The sequence below is a fragment of the Pelecanus crispus genome, chromosome 18 (assembly GCF_030463565.1).
Source record: "Pelecanus crispus isolate bPelCri1 chromosome 18, bPelCri1.pri, whole genome shotgun sequence".
Lineage (NCBI taxonomy): Eukaryota > Metazoa > Chordata > Aves > Pelecaniformes > Pelecanidae > Pelecanus > Pelecanus crispus.
Window position 1 is genome coordinate 8,017,382 of NC_134660.1, and position 11,846 is coordinate 8,029,227.

Here is an 11,846-nt window from a genome sequence, read left to right on the forward strand (position 1 = left end):
ACCCACATTACATCTGCAACTGATTGCTCATTTGGCCAATCTTTCCCTTTTTCTTCATGTTTGTAACTTCTCAGGTGTCCTGAAAAGTGACTGCCATGCTTTAGTGTTGCTGCAGGTGTTGCAGGGAGGCACTCGAAAGACTGGGCTCAACATGGGCTTTCCCCCCAGAGCATTTGTTACCTGTCATTTAGAATAACTCCCAAAACACACAAAGTATATTTAGAGAGGAGACGTTGTTTTACTCTGCGCAGGGTGTATGGTGGAATATTTCCACAAATCAAGCACACCTGCTGAAGTTCATTTGACATTTATATGTGACCGTTAACACACCACGCCTTTCTAATACGGAATCATTGCACTGACTGAGCATCCTCTTCTTCCATGGGTCTGTACCTTTTCTGCTTAATTGTAAAGCTACAGTATGATTTTACTTCACTGCGCATGCTCAAAAGCAGTGGGGGGTTTAGTCTTTTCGTCCCTCAATTGAGTCAGTGGTGGCAATGTCCCCCAGCCGGAATTACCTTTCCCCCAGTTACCATGCTTCGGCAATTGCCCAATTTCTCAGCATCTTCTGGGGCAAGATGTTCCTTTTATCACTGCTGACACCACATTTGTGGCCTTCCCTTTACAACCTTCTTCGTAGGAGGATAGTTCCACTGTCAGTCCTTGAAGTTCTACAGGTTTGTATTCTTCTGAGAAGGTACTCGTTAGTGAGGCATGCATTGCTGATACCCTCTTATCTGGCCTAAGCATTATTTACTACCTTGAATATTCTAAAATTCTTGTGTGTTAGTTTCCACTCTTAACTGTGATCCTTTCTTAACTAGTACTAACTCCTGCACCATTTCATTTCATCCAAGAGAAATATATACGTTTGAGGTAACACCTTGACTGAAGAGACACAATTTTCTCTGTGGACAGGAACCTCCCAGTGTCCTGAGGAACTCGCACGCCTGAGCAAGTTCAGCAGTGGTCACTGCAAAGGCTTGTGCAGGAAGGTGAGAGCTGATGGTTCACTAAGGCTGTCAGGTCAAGTCCCTTTTCCTTTCAAAGGGGGGACAAGTAAAAGGGAGAGTGACAAACAAAGCACACCATGACACCAATCTCTGAGTAAGTGATAAGGGAGGCAAGGAGGGAGACCAGAGCTCTGCAGCCTCTCACCCATGGGCCACTAGGAGACTGGGTGTGGCTCTGAAGTGGGTGAGGCTCAGCTTTGCAAGTGACAAGAAGTGACAAGAGGAACATGAGGACTATGGGTGTTTGAGGGTGGTCCTGCGGGACTAGACAACACCTCTTCAGGCACCCTTAGGGGAAGGGTCAAAGGTGGGGGCAAAGAGGGCAGTGGGGAGGAGCAAGGGGAGGCAATAGAGAGGAGGAAGCTTAAAAGGAGGCACCTGCACCTAAGCAGGGGCTGGTCAGTGCACTTGTTGGGATGAGCCCTGTGCCTGACCACCACAGCTGCCGCCTTAAACCCTTTCCTAACCATCCTTCTGTGTCTCTTCACTCCCTTTCCCATGTGTGAGTGCTGCAAGGTCGGAGTGCCAACAGCTGGAGAGACTGGTGTGAGAGAGAGGTCTGGGTGCCAGTAAGTGGGCAAACAACCAAAGGCCATAGGCATTGTAGGCCTGGGTGCCAGCAACTGGATGGACCGGGGTGTGTGCGGCAAGGTCTAAGTGCCAGCAAGTGGAGCAGGGGTCACTGGTCACAGGACCTGTCAGTCTCTGTGCCAGCAGCTGGAGCGACTCGGGTGTAAGCAAGGTCTGGGTGCCAGCAGCTGGAGAAGGATGATTGTGTCACGGGATCATACGTCTCCCTGTCAGCAACTGGAGGGACCACATTGCACATGTATGTGTGAAGTGTGAAAGCACCAGGGACTGCAGGGACCTCAGTGTGTTTTTTCCTTAGTGAATTCAACCCAATGTGCATGGGTGTGTATGTGGAATTTGGTAGCATATTTGTAGCTGGCCTAGGCACTGAGTGGGAGGAAAAGCTGTATCTGAAGTCTGAGCCAGAGGTGGGTAAGGGAGCCCAAGGCCAGCACATGGCTATTAGACAGGCTGATTTTACTAAGCTGTAGTAATCATAGAATCGTAGAATCATAGAATCATTTAGGTTGGAAAAGACCTTTAAGATCATCCAGTCCAACCATTAACCTAACATTACCAAGTCCACGCTAAACCAGTTAAGGGTAGACTAGACTAAACCATGTCCCAAAGTGCTACGTCTACCGTTTTTTGAACACTTCCAGGGATGGTAACTCCACCACCTCTCTAGGCAGCCTGTTCCAATGCTTGACCACCCTTTCCGTGAAGAAATTTTTCCTAATTTCCAACCTAAACCTCCCCTGGCACAGCCTGAGCCCAATGTTTGAGGGTCTGCAATTGTGAGGGTGATTGTGAGAGGAGTGGGCGGTTGCATGCATCTGTTTGGTAGTGGACATCAGGCTGGCCTAGCCAGAGAGAAGGAGGAGACCCAGGGGCTGGGGAAGAAGGCCCAGGCTCCAGGCAGGGCTATTAGATGGGCTGAAGGCTTGCGCAGACATTTGGTGGTGCACGAATGTGGGTGTGCTTGTGAGTGCCGAGGGTGGAGGTGTGTGTGTTTTCACTAGGGAACTGTATGTCACCGGCATACTGGAGACAGTCAGGCAAAGGGCTACTTAGATGATGAAGAGACTGGAGCATCTGACATGGTGATAGGCTGAGGGAGCTGGGACTGTTCAGCACAGGGCAGAGAAGTCTCATGGGAGATCTCATCAACATGTACAAATACCTGAGAGAGGGTGTGAAGAAGGCGCAGCCAGGCTCTTCTCTGTGGTGCCCAGTGACTGGACAAGAGGCATTTGGCACAAAGTGAAACAATGGAGGTTCTGCCTGAACATCAGGAAAGACTTTTTCATGGTGAGGGAGAGAGAGTGCTGGCACAGGATGCCCAGAGACGTTGTGGAGTCTTCATCCTTGGAGGTACTCAAAATCCATCTGGACATGGTCCTTTGCAACAAGCTCTAGGTCACTCTTCCTGAGGCGGGGTTTGGACCCACCCGCCTCCAGAGGTCCCTTCCAAACTTACCAATTCTGTGTTTCTATAACACGAGACATGAAGAGAGGCTGGTCGAACTGGCCTTCTTCAGCCTTCAAAGGAGAAGCTTGAGAGAGCTTTTTGATTCTTCTCACACTTGACTGGAGGATGAAGGGCCAGATGGAGCCAAACTCTTCTTGAGCACAGTGATAGAGCAAAAGGCAATGGACACGGTCCAGAATGGGGGAAATTCCTACTAGAAATTTGGAATTGTGTGGGTTTTTAAAGATGAGGGTGGAGCATGGCTGTAGATAAATCCCAGTAAGAATGGAACTCTGGCTCCACAAGGTGGTGATTAAGGTACCATTAATTGGAGATAACACAAGAACATAAAAGGGGATAGCACAGGTGATGTTATGCCCCTTCAGATGCTGGGGACCCCGAGTTATGGAGCACGAGTTGGAGCTTGAGTTGGGGTTTAGCACATAATGCAAATCCCTCCCGTGCTGAGATTCACTGGTGCCGTCTTTGGAGTTTTCATGGGATTTTCTTGGAAACAAACCACTCCTAATTTGTACTGTTGAGCACAAGGACATTGATATGAACACACGGTGCTTCACCCTCAATTAAGACAAGGTCATGTTTGTGGCAACGTTGCCAAGTATGCCAAGTGATGTATGCAGCTCAGCACAGCACAGGTCTGTGCCTACTCAGGTCAGGTTAACAATGAGAATGAAGAGTTTGTTATCTCCGCCATGACTGGTGCATGGGCTCACTCTGGAGTTAATGGGGAAAGGGCGTTGGACTAGGGCACCCATCTGCAGTACCCCCACCCCTTCACATGCCCTTTCAACTCTGGGGTGCAGGGGACCCTACCCCTGCCCCTCGCAGTGCAGAGCTCCAATGGGTGCTCCGTGTGCTCCCTGGGAGTGGGGGTGACCCACTGACCCCTCATCCTGTTCCCTGCTGATCCCTCATGCTTTCACCTAGAGGAGGAGTAGGTTGTCCTTGTCATCTCTGGGTTTGTGGCAGCTGACAGTAGTGCTGGAGCCAGGTTCCTCTCTTGCACTGTGGGTTATTCCAGCATAACAAGACACAGCCAGAACCCCTGGGCTGCTGCACAGCAGGGTTCATCTCCTGTTTGGGGGATTTGGGGGAGGGAAGTTGTTCCCAGGCAGCTGAGGAAAGAAAGGGGACAAGTGAGAGAAACAGAAGAGACTTGTGCTCCCAGAAGACATAGCAGTGTCCTCAGAGAGCTGAGGCCCCCAGGGGAAGATGTGAAACCTCAGTGGGGAAGAAACCCCTCACCTCCCAACTGGCCCAGCAGTGGGTGTGCAGGGGAGCAGGCAATTCGAGCTGCGGAGGTGAGGGCTCCACTGTGAGCTGACCAGGAACAGCCTCTTCCCATGACTGGGGCCCCCAGGGCCCCTCACTGTGGAAATGTTGAGAATGCCATTGGCTGAGGGGGCCACAGGTGTTGCTGCTGGAGGAGGGAGAAACCCAGGAGGAGCATTTCAGGCACAGAAGGAAGAGATCATTTCTCTGCCCTGCTTCTTCCTTTGCTCCCCCAACAGAGTTGTTTCCAGACGCTCTGTTACCTCGAGCCTGGGAGGTGGGTTTCTGACTCTCTCACTCAACACAGGCAGTTTGCTCTCGACATGCACCTGAGATATCTCATCCTCACTGCCTTCCTGGGGCAACTGCTGGGTAAGTCCTGGCTTTCTATAAACGCACACTTCTTCTTCTCCCAAGGAAACCCTTGCCAGCCTTATCAGGATCAGGCAGAGAACTACTCTTAAATTACAGGAAAACGCTGGAAAAAAGGCTCCCTTTTTCTACCATTCAGCTCAGCATTGTACTCAGGGCACCAGAGGCCCTCACAGGTGACAGGGACCATGAAGCAGGATGAATCTTTTTGCCATAGCTCCATGAATGCCTCAACATGCTGGAGGGCAGCTGGTCCCAGCACACAAAGGTTAGGCCTGACAGGCTGTTCCCTGGTTCTCTGGGCTGTAAGGAGAAGGAGCAGGGAGGAGGAGCAGGGACACAGCACAGCTCTCCTCAGGGTCCATGATGGGCTGAGAGCTCTGAGCTGCTGCCCAAAACTACTCTCCACCTGGCTGTCCCCAGGCCTCAGGATTTGCCTGCCGGGCAAGGGACAGGGAACCTTCTCTGCCTGGATTTTGCATGCGCTCCTGGTTTAGTTCCTGGAGCCTTTCCCTGCAGAGCTGCTGACCTTTACCTTCTTCCAGGCACCTTGGGGCAGACCACTGTCACCCAGCAAGAAGGACAAGTCACAGTGAAGCAGAGACACCTTCCAGACCACCTGTGCCTGCGAGGTCTCTAACTTCAATGGCTTGTTCTGGCACCAGCAGAGGAAAGGCCAAGCTCCCCAGCTGGTCTCGTATCACATGGCAGCTGGCTCCAAGCAGAGTGGCTGTCTCACCACGTTGCTGAACACCACGGGGAACACCAGCCTTCTGCAGCTGGAGAAAGTGGAGGTCTCTGACAGTGCCTTGTACCTCTGTGCTGTGCAAGACACCCACGTGCAGGGAGCTTCCTTGGCTGTGCAACAAGCCGGGGCAGGGAGGGGATCTGCCTGTGCAAGGTACTGAGCATGGGGGAAGGGGCCCTCAGCTCTGCCCTGGCAGTGCTGCTTCCCCTGTGCACCTGGAGATCTGCAGGGCAAGATCCTCTTTCTGAAAGGGGCCAGTGTCAGTGGCTCTGGAGATGGCCAAATGTGACTGTAGGGCAGAGCCTGCTGGCAATCAGTATGGCAGCAGCTTGTTCTCAGCCCCTCACACTCAGTGTTAGTAAATTCCTGGAAGACCATGGCTAATTAGGTACATCAAAGGTCGACCAGCTCCACCCACAAGGCCCCTCGAGGGCATTTTGACAGAGAGCAGTGAGCTTGTTTGCTCTCTTCAATAAGTAAAGAATTCAACTGGATTTGAGTCAAGCCATCAGGTTATCTCCAGGTGTTCAGCCAGTCCAAGTGCAAAGTCTGTGCCTGAGGGGCAGAGCGAGCCACACAGAACAGCCCCAACTGCCAAAGGCCCAAGAGCTCTCTTATCTCATCACCAAGGGAAAGTGCACTCCCTTACAGGGGGTCCTTCTCTCTCTGGCATCCCTGCCTCCAGCCACTTTAACCCCTTCTGCATTTGGGCCTTCCTGGCCTCCATGCCAGATCGTTCCTTGGTCACAAATCACCACTGCTGAGCAGTTACAATTTCAATTTCCTTTTCACTGCAAATGCTGAGGCTTGGCATGAGAAATGAGGCTGTGCTCATCAATCTTCCTCCTTCTCTCACACTGGATTCTGTGTGGTGTTTTGATATCCTCAGGCTTGAGGAAAGTGTGCTATCTTTGATGTAACGTTTCCTGTCCATTCCAGACATCCATTTATGCAAGCAGGGTCTTAAATGCTCCATGCTTTCAGGCTGATCCCTGCCAGCCTTAGTTTGCAAGGAGAGCCAGAGAGGCTCAATCTCTCTGAAAGAGAATGGCCAGGAGCTCCATCCTCCCTTCACTCAGCACACACAAAAACACCTGTGCATGCACTGCCAGTTACACAGGAAACCCTGTGGGTGCACACACATTCACTCCCCAGACTTCCTATCACATAAGTGTTCACATGTGCTTATACGCACTTGCACACCCACACCCGAGCTATATATAGATATGTATGCATGCTCCTGTACACACGCAGATATCTATGCACACACATATGCCCACATGCGTGCACAGACATGCACACTGACACCACACACACTTACTCACCTGCAAAAATGTGCAGGTGCACAAACACCCGCACATACACATACAGAAATGCACTTGTTCACACACACACTGGCAGACAAGTGAAGACAGAAATGCAAACACACAGGCACAAATAAGCCCTCAGGCACAGACAGATGCTCGTGCACATGAGGAAGCACAGCCTCTCCCCACTCTGAGAACCAGGACTCCACCAGCCAGCTCTCTGCCTCCGTGCCCCTGACAACTTCACGCAAGTCCTTGAAAGCCCAGTGCTCAGAAGGTAAATCAGGCACCAGCCACCCCTGGTGGGTTTAGTGACAGCAGAGGGCTTTGGGGCTTTTGTGGGTTGGACAGAAGTAATTCAGTTGACTGAGTTGTCATTACAGGAAAGAGAGAGGGTGTATTTGGGTCCAGGCTGCAGGGTCTTTTTTGGACATTCAGCCTGTTCACATGCAAAGTCTGTGCATGAGAGATAAAGTCAAAGCTAGAGACCATCCCTATTGCTGCAGCTCCAGGGGTTCTCCACCTGGCAAGTCAAAGTCATGCCAAACTCTTACAAGATCCAGCCCATCCCTGGTGATCGCCGTAGGGCACTTGCGGAGGCCTGGGACCAGTTCCAGCTTCAGCGCAGGGAGAGGTGCTGCCCTGACAGGCTCACATGTCAGCGAAGGGTTGTGTGTCTGGGGTGAGCCAGCTGGCCTGCAGCTGCAAATGCTGAGGCTGGGACACCAGAAAGGAAGCTGGCCTGATGAAGTTGCCTCAAGATAAATACCCTCGCTTGAAAAGACAAAGAAATATTACTTAAAGGGGTCTTAAAAGAGAGATAGAGAGGGACATTTTACCAGGGCCTGTAGTGACAGGACCAGGGGTAATGGTTTTAAACTGAAAGAGGGTAGATTTAGATTGGACATAAGGAAGGATTTTTTTTACATTTAGGTTGGCAAGACACTGGAACAGGTTGCCCAGAGAAGGTGTGGATGTCTCATCATTGGAAGTGTTCAAGGTCAGATTGCTTGGGGCTTTGAGCAAGCTATTCTAGGGAGAGATGTCCCTGCCCATGGCAGCGGGGGATGGACTAGATGATCTTTCAAGGTCCTTTCCAAACAAAACCATTTTTTGATTCTACAGTCCTGTGATTCCATGGTTCTATGACAGCCCTGGCCAGGGCCACCCACCTATGGGCCCTTGGGCAATTCCCCCACCATGCAGCACTACCACCAGCATCAGCATTGGCAACGGCTAGGCACCAGCATCCTCACTGGAATCAGCAATGGGCTGTGCACAACCTCCTCCACCATTTCCCCCACAGAAGGTCTCTTCCAGTGCTCAGAAGCCATCCTGCAGCATCAGGAGTTTGAGCTCAACACAGACATGAGAAAATGATGTCGAATCCTGTAGGCTGGGAACGACTGTTAAGCTCATCGCATCCAACTGTAAACCTAACACTGCCAAGTCCACCACTAAAGCTTGTCCCTAAGTGCCACACCTACACATCTTTTAAATACCTCCAGGGATGGTGACTCAACGGCTTGCCTGGGCAGCCTCTGCCAATGCTTGACAATCCTTTTGGTGAAAAAATTTGTGCTAATATCCAGTCTAAACTTCCCTTGACGTAACTTGAGGCCGTTTCCTCTTGTTCTATTGCTTGTTACTTGGGAAGAGACCAACACCACCTCACTACAACCTCCTTTCAGGTAGCTGTAGAGAGCGATAAGGTCTCCCGTCAGCCTCCTTTTCTCCACACTGAACAACTCCAGTTCCTTCAGCTGCTCCTCATGAGACTTGTGCTCCAGACCCTTCAACAGCTTCTTTGTCCTTCTCTGGATATGCTCCAGCACCTCACTTCCTTTCCTGTAGTGAGGGGCCCAAAACTGAACGCAGTGTTTGAGGTGCGGCCTCACCAGTGCCGAGTACAGGAGCATGATCACTTCCCTAGTCCTGCTGGCCATGCTAATTCTGATACAAGCCAGGATGCTGTTGGCCTTCTTGGCCACCTGGGCACACTGCCGCCTCCTATTCAGCCAGCTGTCAACCACCAGCCCCAGTCCTTTTTTGTGAGGGAAATCTGGTTTCTACAATGGCAGAGGCCCCTGACTTGAACAGGCAAATATCCCTTCTCCGCGCATTCCTTGGATGGGCTTCAAAATGTCTAGACAGCATGCTTGCCTGGGTGGTGGTGTCCTGGAGCCTAGGGCAGCACAAGCAGCCAGGGGTTGTCCACGTGGATACGTGAAGGGATGGATGGAGCCTGTCTGTAAAGCAGAGGGCAACATCATCTGTGCCACCCATCTGTGGCTCCCCAGCCTGTGCACCAGTGAAAAAAGTTGTTGGGACATGTATGGGTGTGAATTTTTCAGCCAAGTCCAAGCCCAGGGACTTGGGAAACAGGAGTGGATACTCAGCAGAAGTATCCTACCTGCTTGTCTTGCTCTTGTGCTTCCCTTGGTATCCACCAATGGTTGCTGTTGGAGAGAATGGCTCTTAGCAGGAGACATGATTGCTCCTGTGATTTATTCCCTGGCCAAATGAGCACAAGGAAGGAAAAGTGCTTTCTTGCCTTGCATCTAGGGATTGGCTGAACCTTGAGCCTGCAATATCAGACCGATCAGATACGTGGATCAGCCTTTGGTAGCTTACAGAAAGTGAGATGGAGAATGAGCCCAGTGAGAAAGCTGATGAAGTGATAGGTGGAGGGATATGGAGTCAGGCAAAGCTGAAGGACCTTTATGGCTTTGCAGATCATGCGCAGAAGGAATTTGTGCTGCAGTTCCCTCCAGAAGTGACCATCCAGGTAGGACAAAACAAAACAAAAGAGGACTTTTCTCCAAAGGCCTGAGTGAAGAGCAACCAGTTCTTCTGGGGACAGGCACTTTTCATCTTCTTGATGGAGCTTGGAGCATGTTGGAGGCAGAGGTTATAGGTCAGACACCTGGGAAGGCAGGGGATGCCTGGTGTCCAGCGGCTGAAGGTGAGTCAGCAGTGTGCCCTTGTGGCAAAGCAGACCCACTGCACGCTGAGGGGTCTTAGCAAAAGTGTAGCCAGCAGACGCGGGGAAGTGATGCTTCTCCTTGCTTTGTCACTCATGAGACCATGCCTGGGCTTCTGTGTTCAGTCTGGGGCTCCTCGATGTGTAGGAAATGTAGTGATATGTGGGAGTGAGTCCAGCGGAAGCCCCCAAGGCAGTCAAGGAGCTTGAGGACATGACGCGCTAAGAGAGCCTGAGGGCACGCGGCCTGAGCAAAAGAAGGCTCAAGGCAGACCTTATGGGTGTCGACAAGTATGTGCTCTGAGGATGTGGAAAAGATGGAGCCAGGCTCTTCTCAGAGGTGTGCGTTGGCAGGACAAGTGGCAACAGCCACAATTGGTACCCTGGGAAGTTTTATTTAGATAGTAGAAGCAGATGCTGTGCAGGCTCTGACCTTGGCAATTTTCAAGACTTGACTGGGCACAGCCCTGACCAGCCTGATCTCATGAGACCTGCCCTGAGCAGGGACTTGGAATGGCTTTGGCAGGTTTGTTTCTTAAAGGCTAGTCGTAAAGAGAGGACAAATGCAGATCCACCTGGTTCTGAGGAAACTGAGAAGAAAAGGGTTATGGTTAAGTGGAAGGACTGTTTCTGGTTTGGGTTTTTTCCCACAATGAGCTTTTCAGAAGCTGAATTATGAGATGGGATTGGCAGGAAGCTTCATTTATTGGTTCCTGAGATAACTTTTTTTGGCTAGAGGGAGAAAGTCCCCAGTGCCTGGGAGGCTGTGAGACAGTTGGTGTCTGCAGGGTTTAGGGGTGTTGACCATTGTGTTTGTGAGAGCTGCAGCCTTGGGGTGTGGGGACAGGAGCTTGGGGCTAGACATGGTGCATGAGCCAGGAGAGGCCACCTCAACCATGGTCTTGAGGTTGGTGACTCAAGAGGCACAAGGCATCACCTGACTAAGAGGGAGGAAGAAAAAGTGGAGGTGTTCAATGCTTTTTTGCCTCCGTCTTTAATAATACTGATAGACCTTGGGCTGCCCGGTCCTCTGAGTCAGAAGGCCAAGGCTGCGGGAAGAGTGACTTCCCATTTGTGGACACTGAAGTTGAAAGAGACCAGCTGTGTCAGGTCAATGTTCACAAGTCCATGGGGCCAGGTGGCATTCATGCCAGAGAACTGAAGCAGCTCTGGCGGATGTTACAGCAAGACCTCTCTTGATCATCTACCAAAGGTCTTGGCACTCTGGGGAGGTCCCTGCTGACTGGAAGCCAGCCAGTGTTACTCCAATTTACAAGAAGGCCATGAGGGAAGACCCAGGAAGCTACAGAGCTGTGAGGCTAACCTCACTTCCTGGGAAAACTATGGAGAAGATCATACCGGCTGCTATTGAAAGGCATTTAAAGCACAATGCGATCATCAGGCACAGTTACATGGGTTCACAAAGGGAAAGTCCTGTTGAACTAATTGAAAATCCTTCCATGACAAGCTCACCCTCCAGGTGGATGAAGGGAAGGCGGTGGATGTAGCTTTTCTGGATTTCAGTCAGGCCTTTGATAGTGTCCCTCACAGCATCCTTCTGGACAAGTTGTCCAACCGTGAGATGAGCAGGTACACGGTGCGCTGGGTGAAGAGCTGGCTGAACGGCAGGGCTCAGAATCTTGTAGTGACTGAGGCTACATCTGGCTGGTGACCGTTCACCAGTGGTGTTCCTCAGGGCTCAATTCTAGGGCCAGTTCTGTTCAATGTATTTCTCAATGATCCGGAGGCAGGAGCTGAATGCACCATGAGCAAGTTTGCTGATGATACCAAACGGGAGGTGCTGTTGACTCTCTCGAAGGACAGGAGGCCTTGCAGAGGGATCTAGAAAAGAGGGCACTGGGCAGTCATTAATGGCATGAAATGTAATAAGACCAAATGCTGGATTCTGCACCTGGGATGGAGTATTGCTGGTCACAAGTATAAATTGGGAGAGCAGCCCTGCAGAAAGGGATCTGCGGGTGCTGGTTGACAGCAGGCTCAATAGGAGTCAGCAGTGTGCCCTGGCAGCCAAGAGGGCAAACTGCATCCTGGGGTGCACCAAATGCAGTATCATAACCAGCGGGTC